The sequence below is a fragment of the Ascaphus truei genome, chromosome 1 (genome assembly GCF_040206685.1).
Source record: "Ascaphus truei isolate aAscTru1 chromosome 1, aAscTru1.hap1, whole genome shotgun sequence".
NCBI lineage: Eukaryota > Metazoa > Chordata > Amphibia > Anura > Ascaphidae > Ascaphus > Ascaphus truei.
The window spans coordinates 122,644,646-122,656,895 of NC_134483.1; positions in this window are offsets into that span (position 1 = coordinate 122,644,646).

A 12,250-nucleotide genomic window follows, 5' to 3' on the forward strand; every position below is an offset into this window, starting at 1 on the left:
ACCGCTGCATAAAAGTGACACATAAAAAGAATGCATAATAAAAAACACACACATAAAAATTCGTCGAATAATGGTCTGATAGAATATCTGGAAAAAAGGGGATAAAAAAATAATTCAAATTTAAAGGAATCCCAATATAGGCCTGATGCCGGAAAGGTACCCAGGAAGAGGTGATGCAAAAAAAAAAACCAGGGACATGGGAATGAAGCTGAGATCAAATAAAGGCCCCTATATCGATGTCCACATTTAAACCTGTGATGCTAAGGTTTTGAGTTTGTATATCCAAAATGTCTCTTTGCGTGCCAGCTTTGCGAGTTTATCCCGGCCACACCAGTTATCAGGCACTAGTTCGATAGCCCTATAAATAAGACCCATAGGTGCTAGTTTGTTCTTGATGCTCTCTGCCTTTCTAAAAAATCACTCTTGTGTGCCCAGGTAGATGGTCCTTCAGGATAGGATCTTCTTGCAAAAGGTGCCAGTGTCTGTTAAGTATTCATTTGATTTTATATGAATCTGTGTTGTATTTTGTAATGAAAGGCACCTCGTGTTCAGGATTGAGGCCCTTTGTCTTAGATTTCAGGAGGCCTTGGCTTCCCATCTGTGGGAGAGAGAATCCCCACTCGACAACGACTCCATTGCCTTTCTCCAGGAATTTAAAAGTGTATTGGACGCCCCCGTCCACGTCTCCCCTGCTTCTGCTTTACTCCTTCGAACCTGACAAGGAACCCATACCACTGGTCAGTATGCCATTGAGTTCCGAACCCTTGCGGCAGAGATGGGCTGGAATAATGAAGCTCTGAGGGCAGATTTTTGGCAGGGGCTTTCTGAGAATTTAAAGGACAAACTGACTTGCGGGGATATTCCCAAAGATGTGAAGGAACTAATTTCCCTCTGTATCAGAATGGACCTCCGGATACAAGAACGACAGACCGAGCGAGCTCAGTCTCCCATAACCCCAACAATTTGGCTAGCTCCCCATTTCAACACTCCTGTTACTGCACTTGCCCAGATGAGGAACCAATGTAATTAGAGGATACCAAATTACCTGAGCAGGAGAGAACTAGGAGATGAACCAGGGGGCTGTGTCTGTACTGTGGGCTTGGGGTTCATCGTGTCTGAGACTGTTCAATACCCGGTGAATATAAAGGAATATTCTCTGGACATTTCTTCTATTCTTCTTCCTTCACCACAAACTTCACGGCTCCTCCTGCCGGTTTCACTCTCCTGGGGACCAGCATCCATCTTCACTCAGGCTTCTGTGGATTCGGGAGCCGCAGGAAATTTAATTGACCGTGCATTCGCGGAACTCCACTCCATTCATCTCTGCACTAAGGAGATTCCACTAGCGGTAGTGGCCATTAACGAAAGACCCCTGATACCTGGGACCATCACTGACGAGACTAATCCGCTGCTTGTTGCGGTTGGGGTACTTCACAAAGATACACTGTCCTTTTATGTCATATGCTTTCCCTCGACTTCAGAGGTCCTAAGACTTCCCTGGTTGCAACACCACAACCCTAGGATCGATTGGGCGACCAATCAAGTGACAGCATGGGGACAACATTGCCATGGATCCTGTCTCCCGGTTTCTCGCACTATCTCTGAGTTCCGACTACCTACAGAGACTTCCTTGTCATGCCTGCCAGTTTCTTACCAGGACTTTGCCGAAGTATTCGATAAAAAACAGGCAGAGGAGTTACCGCCACACCAACCAGGGCCATTCCCCCTAGAGGCCGCACTTACCCCCTTAAGGAAACAGAAACCAAGGCTATGCGGGAATAAATTTTGGAGAAACTTCAGCGTTGTTTTATCCGCAAATAAAGCTCCCCCGCTGGTGCGTGTTACTTCTTTGTTTCCAAAAAGGATGACTCTCTCGGGCCATGTATCGATTACAGAGGCCTAAATAAAATCAGTGTAAAAAATCGGTATCCTCTACCCCTCATTCCTGAACTGTTCAACCGCTTACGCAGGGTCACAATCTTCACCAAACTGGATCTCCGAGAAGCTTACAATTTAATTCAGATCAAAGAGGGTGATGAGTGGAAGACAGCCTTTAATACCCATGACGGGCACTACCAATATCTAGAAAATGGGTGAACAAAGGCAGTAATAGCAAGAAAGTTTGTAAGAATGCTCAAATACCCTGCTGAAATAAGATCATTCAGTCCCAAAACATAGGGAGGTGTATGCCATAAAGTGAGTACGTCCTTATTAAAGGTACTTAAGCCATATTCCCTGAAAACTGAGAGTGAATGAGGGACTCAACACAGACAATTTCATTAGGGGCTAGTGGGGCATAATAGCCTAATTACTCACGGACACCTCTTATAGTGGATGATGTGCTGCTGCTGATAGATCCAGAGTAAAACGAAAGAAGAGAGCACCATCGATGACTGGAGTCAGGAGGGGATCCAAATAACAATTCTTTATTGGAGTAAAAGCAAAGGAACACCTGTACACTTTATAGATATAGTACACATTATTTTATGTATGGGGATTTGTGTATGGGGGTGACGTCATTTTGCTAATTTCAATTTTAATAATGTTCGTGTCTTTGTGTTTTTTTACTTAAAGTTTTCTTGTTCAAGGTTCATTTCCAATGACCAATCGGAAGCTCCGCTTCTATACCCATGGTTGTCCCCTGATTATGCTTGGGGAACTAATAAAGTTTATTTTGATCCACGATCTTTTGGTCCTATCAGGACCGGGTTACGAAGGGGGAATGCTCCGATTGGTTATACGAGCGGTGACGTCACTGTCATGGCGCGAACGGCGCCTGTATTTATATCTGTTTGTCTGTTTAGTATGTATACACCTTGATAAAGGGCGCACGGCCCGAAACGCGTAGGTGAGCATTTTCTGGGTGATCCAGGGATGATGTTTGATCCCTTCATTCAATAAAAGGATTTGTTTGCTACCAATAGCCTCCTCCACCATTTGTAGGCAGTGCACTGCCTTTGATCACCCATTTTCTACTTGTCCTGCTTGGTGGATTGCACGCTGCTCAGGATACCTGATGGGACTGCTCCTCTGACGGAATTGGAACCAAAAGTGAGTTTTCTCTTACATACTATAACTATGTTATTATGGTTGGGACAATTTCTGTACTGTTCATTGTGCTGGCTAGCACTAGGTACTAGTCCCTTGCCCTATTAGGGTATGTTATTATTGCTCACCATCATATTGGAGTGTTCCCAACAGAATAATTATTATTTAGTATTGGGACTCATATATTCTGATGTACCGGTTACCCACATTTTGTATTTCTACTACCAATATCTATCTCAGACAATCCAGGAGGAGCACATATGGGAAACATAAGAAGAAATAATACAAAATTTAAGTTCAGATGTATTGGTAAAGAGATAAATGATGAGATGCCGTCTTGGCTCTGATGGGATGCCTACTCACAAGATAGCAATAGTAAAAATAGTAATAGTAATAGTAAAAATGTGTTTTGCAGATAGGGCTGCTACCCAGTGGATGTTAATGATGTGTGGAACTCCCTCTAGGCTCATCCCGTCAGCATGGTTGTGGTATATATGAGAGAGACAGCAAAACATAGCGTGATCTATACAAAACTTTATAAAAATAGGTATATAAAATGTGCACTTACAATGTGCTAAAAACAATCAAACGTTTGACACAATAAATGTGTATAAACTGAGGTCACCTCAGCTCTCACCGCCTCCCCTTGGTAATTCGGAGCTCCTTCGCCTGCACTTTGAGATCCCAGCTTCTCTCTGAGCTTCCTTCTGTGCATGTGACATCACGGCTCTGAGGATAGGGGAACTACGGATCGCCCACTGGTCCAAAACACCACTCTACGCGTTTCGCCCAGCCCTTGAGAACTGCTTATGGCTTCGCCACTCCTGACGTATACATCAGATCGCGCCATGTTTTGCTGTCTCTCTCTCTCATATATACCACAACCATGCTGATGGGACGAGCCTAGATGGAGTTCCACACATCATTAACATCCACTGGGTAGCAGCCCTATCTGCAAAACGCATTTTACTATTGATATCTTGTGAGTAGGCATACCATCATTTATCTCTTTACCAATACATCTGCACTTAAATTTTGTATTAGTTCTTCTTACTGCTGCGGCCAAGTTTATTCGAGCATTTGCCCGTTCTTGGCCGCAGCAGTAGCCTTGCGCGCGCCCGAGGGTGACGGGCGCGTGCCGAAGCAGCGGAAGAGCGCCCTCCGATCGGGGCGCTCTCCCTACCGCTGCCGGGTCCGCCGGGTCCCCCGGAACCCCCTGCCGCCGTCCCCCACATCGCGGGACACCAGGGCTCCCTCGGGGAGCCCTGGACGCGCGTGCAGGGGGCGCAGGCTCCCGAAGACGTGTGACCGCGTGATCTGGACGATATCCTTATTTTTTCCAATTCTTTGTCTGAACATCTGGCACAGGTTAGACTGGTCCTCTAAAGACTTTGGGCTCACTCCCTCTTTGCTAAGCTCAAGAAATGTCAGTTTGAACAAAAGAAGATTTCCTTCATTGGGTTTTTCATTACTTCCTGTGGGTTTTGAGATGGATTGTGCAAAGGTATCAACAGTATTGGATTGGCTTGTACCGATAGGCCTTAAACCAACTCAAAGATTTCTTGGGTTCGCCAACTACTACCGACGTTTTATCAGGAACTTCTCAAAGGTGGTTGTACCCATTACAGCTTAAGAAAGGGGTGAACCCTAAAATATGGCCCTCTGAGAGCTTTCGAGAAACTCAAATCTGCCATTTCGTCTACACCTGTACTGATCCATCCAGATTCTATGAAAATCTTCGTGCTTGAAGTAGACGCATCTGATCTGGCAGCTGAAGCCGTCCTTTCTCAAAGAAAGGATTTTCAGAGGAAACTACACCCCTGAGCCTTCTTTTCCAAAAAAAATTCTGCCGCAGAAAGACATTATGATGTTGGTAATCGGAAACTTCTGGCCATGAAAATGGCTCTAGAAGAATGGAGACATTTGCTTGAGGGGTCAACTTCTCCGATCACAATCCTTACAGATCACAAGAACCTCGAATACATGGAAGGAGCAAAGAGACTCGGGACGCGTCAGGCAAGGTGGGCTCTCTTCTTCACTCAGTTCAACTTGTGTTTTTTTCATCCGGGACCCAAGAATGTCAAGGCAGATGCGCTATCCAGGCAATTCGCTCCTGACGGTTCAGTGGAGTTTGAACAGGGACCCATCCTTCCATCTTCACAGATTATCTCTGACGTATCATCTTCACTTCTGCAACAGATTTCACCAGCTCAGGCAGAGGATCCCAGGCCAACACCCACTCATTAGTCCAAACTATTTGTCCCTCCCCAATTTTGTAGTGAAGTGTTGCAATGGGGTCATAACTCCAAGACGGCTGGTCACCCGGGAGTTAGGAAGACATGGGATTTCCTTGAACGGATCTTTTGGTGGCCAGAGATCCGCAAAGACGTGAAAGAGTTTTTGGCAGCCTGCATTGTATGCGCCCAGACTAAGGTGCCAAGGACATTACCCTGTGGGTTGCTCCAGCCCTTGCCTGTCCCAACCAACCCATGGACCCACATTTCCATGGATTTTATTACCCTCCAGGGGATATGACTAGACTACTGGTAGTAGTTGATCGCTTCACACACCAAGCCCACTTTGTTGCCCTTAAAAAGCTACCCACAGCTTCAGAACGATCTGAAATCTTTATTAAAGAGATATTTCGTCTTCATGGAGTCCCGATGGATACAGTCTCGGACAGCGGACCCCAAATCGAGTCAAGATTTTGGAAGGCCTTTTGTCAAAGAATGAGCACCTCCCTCCAGTTTTCTTCTTCGTACCATCCCCAGTCCAACGGACTCACTGAAAGGACAAATCAGTCCTTAGAACAATTCCTGCGATGTTTTGTATCGGAACTACAGGACGACTGGTTTGATCTGCTCCAGTGGGCCGAGTTTTCCCGCAACTCTATGAAGCACAATTCCACAGTGGACCTCCATTCTTTTGTGCGCACCATCCTGCTTCCTTTACTTCTTAAAGTCCTCTCTCCAGAGTCCCTGCAGTGGATGATAAGATCCAACAACTGCAATCCCTCTGGAAGAAGATCCAGACCAATCTGACCAAAGCTGCCCTCCAGCAAAAAACCCAGGCAGATAAATGTCGACAACCACCTCCCCAGTTTCAAGTGGGAGATCAAGTTTGATTGGCTACAAAAAAATATCCGATTGAAACTGCCCACCTCCAAACTTGGGCCCAAGTTCATTGGACTGTGACAGGGTGAATAAACGTCACCAGCCATATGCCTTTTTAGGTTTGCAGTGCAGCAGTGACGAGGTTACGTTTCAGCTGAGAGGGCTGCTTAATCAGTCTGATCCCAGCTGCGTTATCAAGGGGCTTTAAAAACACCAGGCTACACACACATGCATGCTGTCTGAAGCATGGCGATACCCTGAAACTCTGGAGAGAGAACTGCTTGATTTAAGGTCTGTTTTTATGGGACATTTTGTTTTGATGCTGAATTGTTTCTGTGGACTTTGAACAGAAAGGGCAAAGCCCGCTCAGGACTTATATTGCTTTACGTTATATATGCTGAAGAAAAGCTCTTGTTATTTTTGTGTGCCATATTTTAAGGCTCAATAAAAAGCCTTATCAAGAAACCCGCGTGTGGTTGCATGTACCCTGCAACATGAACCTTACAAAATTCTTAAACAGGTCAACCGGGGGCATTCAAACTGGAACTTCCAGATAACTTACAGTAAGGATATCTCCAGTATTCCAAGCCTCCCTCTTCAAACCATTCATCCAGAACGCTTTCTCTCATCCTATTCTCCCTCCTCCTAGACCATTTCTGATGGATGGCCAGGAGAAATTTGAAGTACGCCAAATACTGGATTCCCGTAGATCCCAGGGACGGCTACAATGCTTGGTCCATTGGAAGGTTTATGGACCCAAAGATAATTCATGGATCAAATCCGAGGATGTCCATGCCCTCAGACTGGTCCGGACGTTTCATTGGAGATTCCTGCCAAACTGGCTTAGATCACAAGCAGATCTCTCCAAGAGAGGGGGTACTGTACGGATTCTGCTCGATCCGTGCTGGGTTTTCACTATGGTCCAGTTTTTCTGTCCTTCTTGCCCTTTCTGCTCACTGTGGCCGTTTTGGGTCCTGCTGTCTGCTTTATAAAGCTGCAGTTCCTGGTGGGAGTCGCAAAGTTCTGTTTGCTGCAGCCCTGTTTGATCTTCGCTGTCACGCATTACTCCTTCGCCTATTTGGAATCCCTGTTGCTGACCCCGGACCGTATCCCAGACCTCGCTGCCTTCTGCCTGCCCTGACTTTTGCCTGTCACCTGGACTCTGCACCTCTGCCACCTGCCCTGACCTTTTGCCTGTTGCCTAGACTCTGCACCACTGTGGCCAGCCCTGACCCCTGCCTGCTTACAGACTACAAATATGCTTACAGGACTCTATCCCCGGGCTCTGGTAGGTTATTCTACATTCCTACCTCAGCCCTGCGGGTCCACCTCCTGATTCGAGACGAGCACCGTCACAGATGTTCCATTATTCTAAACTTTAAGGCCCTAGTGGTATGCACCACATACTGCTTCCCACACCCACAGGCCAGTAGATAGACTACAAATTTTTGTATTGCAATTAATAAAGCACTTTGTGCTATAACGTTGACCAGTCTCAGCCGACACAAATTCGTTTTGAAGCTTTTCAGCTAGTTATCTGCTGATTATATGATAGCTCATCTATAAATATTTGCTGGGATTCTGCGTTAAACTGATATAGATGGTATACTGTAGCAGTGAGCTTTCTAAATTCACTAACAGAAGAGTCCATGATGCAGAAACCCCATCCCCGCCAAATAGGACATGCTACATATTTTAATTAAAGTAAGTGGAAGTTTTTCTTTTTGAAAAAAAAAGATTAAATATGGGAATAAAACATTTGATAGCAAATTTGAGACTGTCTTGTAGATACTATAAACCATCATATAACTTATTTATGGTTTAGAATAGTAACCAGGGGGGCAAAGACACTACAGACAGCAATACACAAATACAGTGGCAACAGCTGCAATAGTGCCTCCTGAGGTCAGGAAGAAAATTACACCTGATAGCCTAAAAATGGAGGCCAAGTTGCAGCGTTCCTGTAATGAACCCTACCCCACGGAAGAGTGGCCCTTCCAGTCCAATAAAGAGGAAGGCATCTCTTACGGGGAACCCGAACCGAGTCACACCCACAAAACACCCCAAGAATGGTGGGGGTATCTGAACTCGGCACGAACAGAAAAGACCGCTCCCTTTGACGAATATGATCAGCAGGAGAAAGAGCGGGAGCAGGGGATCACCAAATATTTCCGTCAGCTATTACAGTTGCAAGAAAAGCCGGGTGGATCCAGTGACGCTGCTAAGATTTCAAATGAAGATGGAGACCCCAGTATCCCTGAAGGGACAGTGTCATCCAAAACAAAAAGGCGAAAAAAGAAAAAAGAAAAAGAAAAGCGGTTCTTCATGTACCGTGGAAGGAACAGACACGTCCGCAGATCCTGTAGAGAAAAAGGGGGACCGAGATGCCCTGCAGCCTAGAGAAAATGGCGAATTCGTCTTGCGGATAACCGAATATCCAGAGGGCCCAAGGCAGAAGTCGTGTACCCCAAAGAAGTGTCTGTCCGGTGCCAACAGTGAGGAACCCTCAACCAGTCATCCCAGGGAAGCGGAGCCGGAACCAGTGAGTGACGATCCCTTGACCAGCCCTGAAGACGCCCTGAAAATTACCAGGCATGACTGTGATCTACTTCGAGAACAATTGAAACTTGAGAGAGTAGATAATGCTGAGTTACAGAAAAATAACGTGAAGCTACAGGAAAATGTGCTCGCAATGTACTCTTTAGCCAGGACAGAATTGGACGATCTCAAGACTGAGCTAGATACTGCAAATGCTACTATTTCCGCCATGGATGAAAAGCAGAGCCAATCTGATAAAATGGTGGCTACGCTAAAAGTTTGACGCAGAGCACCGACTGCAGAACCAACTGCAAGGTCTGAGTACACACCTCCAGTATGCTGAGGAGAAGCAGCAAATGCTACAGGAAGAAAAACTGCAGGCTGCTAAAGAGGTACAAGCGCTGCAGGAACGTCTGAATACCCAGTACGTCCCCACAGAGCAGTATGAGGAGCTAAAGGCCACGCTGCATGTCTTCAGAGCATCATTGGAATCGGAGCTTCGATACCAGGTGACTCTGTATGAGAGGGAGCGTGAGAAGGCTCAGAAACTGGAGAGAGAGCTGGAGAGACAGAGAGACTGTTCCATTCCCTTGAGTCAGTACACCAAGGAGAAAACAGACGCAGCGGCAACCTTGACGATAAAAATTACAGAGCTCCAGAATATTAAGGAGACTCTGATGCAGATTCCTCAATACGGAAAAAGGTATTGGCTCTGACCAAGCACCAGTATCCCACAGTAACTAATGCCCGTGAGGGCAAGAGTACAGTGAGAGTTGGGGACTCCACGTAACTTCAAAACAAAATTACGAAGTTTGAGCCACCAAAGAAAGCACTAGCCAAACCTACAGCTGCCCAACTGGCAACAAACAGAGGTAGGAGTGCAGAATCAAAGCCAGAAGAATCCTTAGCTGAAGAAGCTGAACTGGTAACTCCGTGGTGTGGAGAAGCTGCAGAAAGACCGCTTCAAGAGCAGAAAACTCTAAGGGCTAGTCCTAACTGCTCTACAACTGTTGCCATACGCTTTGTCTACAAACAGAGGAGTGCCCGACGCAACAGAAATCTCAAGACCGCGCACGCGATCAAAAGACTTTATGTGGAAAAAGTCCTCCTCGAGCGAGTGCTGATCTCAAGCACCTTCGGGAGGAGACAAAAATAAATTGGAGAAAGGGCTCCAATCCCAGTGGGACAGAGGGTTCTCTTCCTCCATCCACTCTCATTCAAGTCACAGAAAGATCTCGAATGAGAGTGGAAGGATGGGCTTTGGCCGTGGTAAGCCCGAGCTTCCCACAAACAGGGGAGGTATATAACAGGGGACTTATCCCTGTTCAGTAATGTGCCTTTAATCTAGCAGTGTGGTGGTTAACTGTTGGTAGTTAATTACTAAACACCACCTGCCTGATTGAGATTGCTTACAACAACCTGTCTGTTGAGACAGGAAGTGACTCCTTTGCTCACGTGTGAGCTGACCTTTGGAGACAGAGCAGAGGTTCTTGAGTCTCCCAGGGGAGACTGACCAAAAGAACACCCATCTCTGGAGCTTACCGGTCTTGAGCTCTGTCCAGCATAGCTGATTGCAAGACACCAAATAAGACTTCTAAACCTGGATGCTGATTTTCTGTGCACGCATGGGTGCGGTTCCAGGAGAGCAGAGAAGCTTACTCTACAGCAGCTAACAGATAAGACTTTCATTATTAAGAGACTGCTTATATCTGTTATTTCATGCTATATGTTTTGGGGCTGCGAGACATGCTTTACTAAGGGAGATGTGAATTAATTGCATAGTGTTTCACTAGAAAGACTCCCAAGTGAATATAAGCTTTCCCCCCCCCCCCCCTGTGTTTGTATGGATTTCCTGATCAAAAGGAAAGGCACAATAAAGCCTTATTATAATTTCACCTTATAAAAGCCTCCAATTGTGTACCTCTGTGAACGTCCGTCTACAGACCCCTACACTTTTGAAGGTTTTCTACAGGGAAAATAAAAGTTCCTGAATATAGCTCGAGGTAAAAAATTAACCAATTTGACAAAATGTTCTTATTTATAACTTTTTTTTTATTTATAACTCTTATTTTTCATTAACTGTATAACTCCATTTCTTATTCCTCATTTTATTCTTCTCTCAGCACATCTTCAGTTGAGGTACTGGAATCATATTCAGAGCTTTGGTCTTTCCACAGAATGTCATCCTCGCTTCCATCCATGTAATTAGATTATCCCTCAAAGGGTCCCGCTGCACACAGGAATCGTTTATTAACACTTGAAGACCCCGGGGTTATCTTCCATAAAGGAGCTCAATAGGGGAAAACCCTATTGAGGCTCGTGGTACTTCCCTGTATGAAAACAATAAATAAGGCAAACACTGGTCCCATTTGTTAGGCTGCTCATCTAACAACTTTCTAATCATACTTTTCAGTGTCCCATTTAGCGTCTCAACTAAACCATCAGTTTGGGGATGATATGGGGATTTACGTAGCGTCTGGATTCCCAACAATTGATACACCTCCTTCATTAGGTTTGAAATGAAATTTGACCCCTGATCCGTGAGGTTTTCACGAGGGATTCCCACTCTTGCAAATACTTGAATAAGAGCATTTGCTACATTCTTAACAGTAACACTGGGCAAGGGAATTGCTTCTGGATACCTGGTGGCGTAATCACATAGTACCATTATATACTGATTACCTTTTGAACTTTTTTGAAAAGGACCCACCACATCCATGGCCACCCTGTAAAAAGCTTCCCTAACTGCCGTATAGGTATCAAATTCCCCAATCCATGATGTTTACTGGGGCCACCTGCTGACACATAGGAACAGAGGCACAGTATTCTCCCACATCCTTATGTACTTTTGACCAACAAAAGCATGAATATTCTACCTTCTGCCGGGTCTTGTCTCTCCCCATATGACCCCCCATGGGAACATTATGTGCCAGCCGTAGATTCTCCTTTCCAAATAATTTTGGCGCCATGACCTGCTCCACCTGCAAAGAAGACTTAGGATCCTTGCGGTCCCTGGTTAATACACCCTGCCGTAATACATATGAGGGTATAGGCCCAAACGCCCTAATCTCTTCAGTATGGGATACCACCTGCTGGAAAAAAAGGTTTAGTGAGCTGTCCTGCTGTTGCACCTCTACAATATCCTTATCCCAAATATTATTGACCTGTCCAAGTCCTGCACCCCTAATTCTCTAGGACCGAGTGTCTGTCCTTTCTTCTTTGCCTATGGGATTAACTTCCTCTCCCCTCTTCACCAAAGATCTCTGGGTGAAAAGGAAAAATCCCATCCACAGAAGTTTCTAAGGACATGTCCGTCTCCTTTTCAGCCTGCTCTCTTGTCTTGGGCCCTTGTGGTAACTGCTGAACAGTGTGCTAATAGTCCTAACAGAACTGGAAAGTCCCGCCCCAGAATCACCATGTAGGGCATATTTTCTACTACCCCTGCCTGTACGACATGTGTAACTGTACCAACAGTGATGGGCAGCAGAATGATTGGACACCGCTTATAATGTCCACGAACACATTATATGTCCAGAGAGCCCACTGGTATT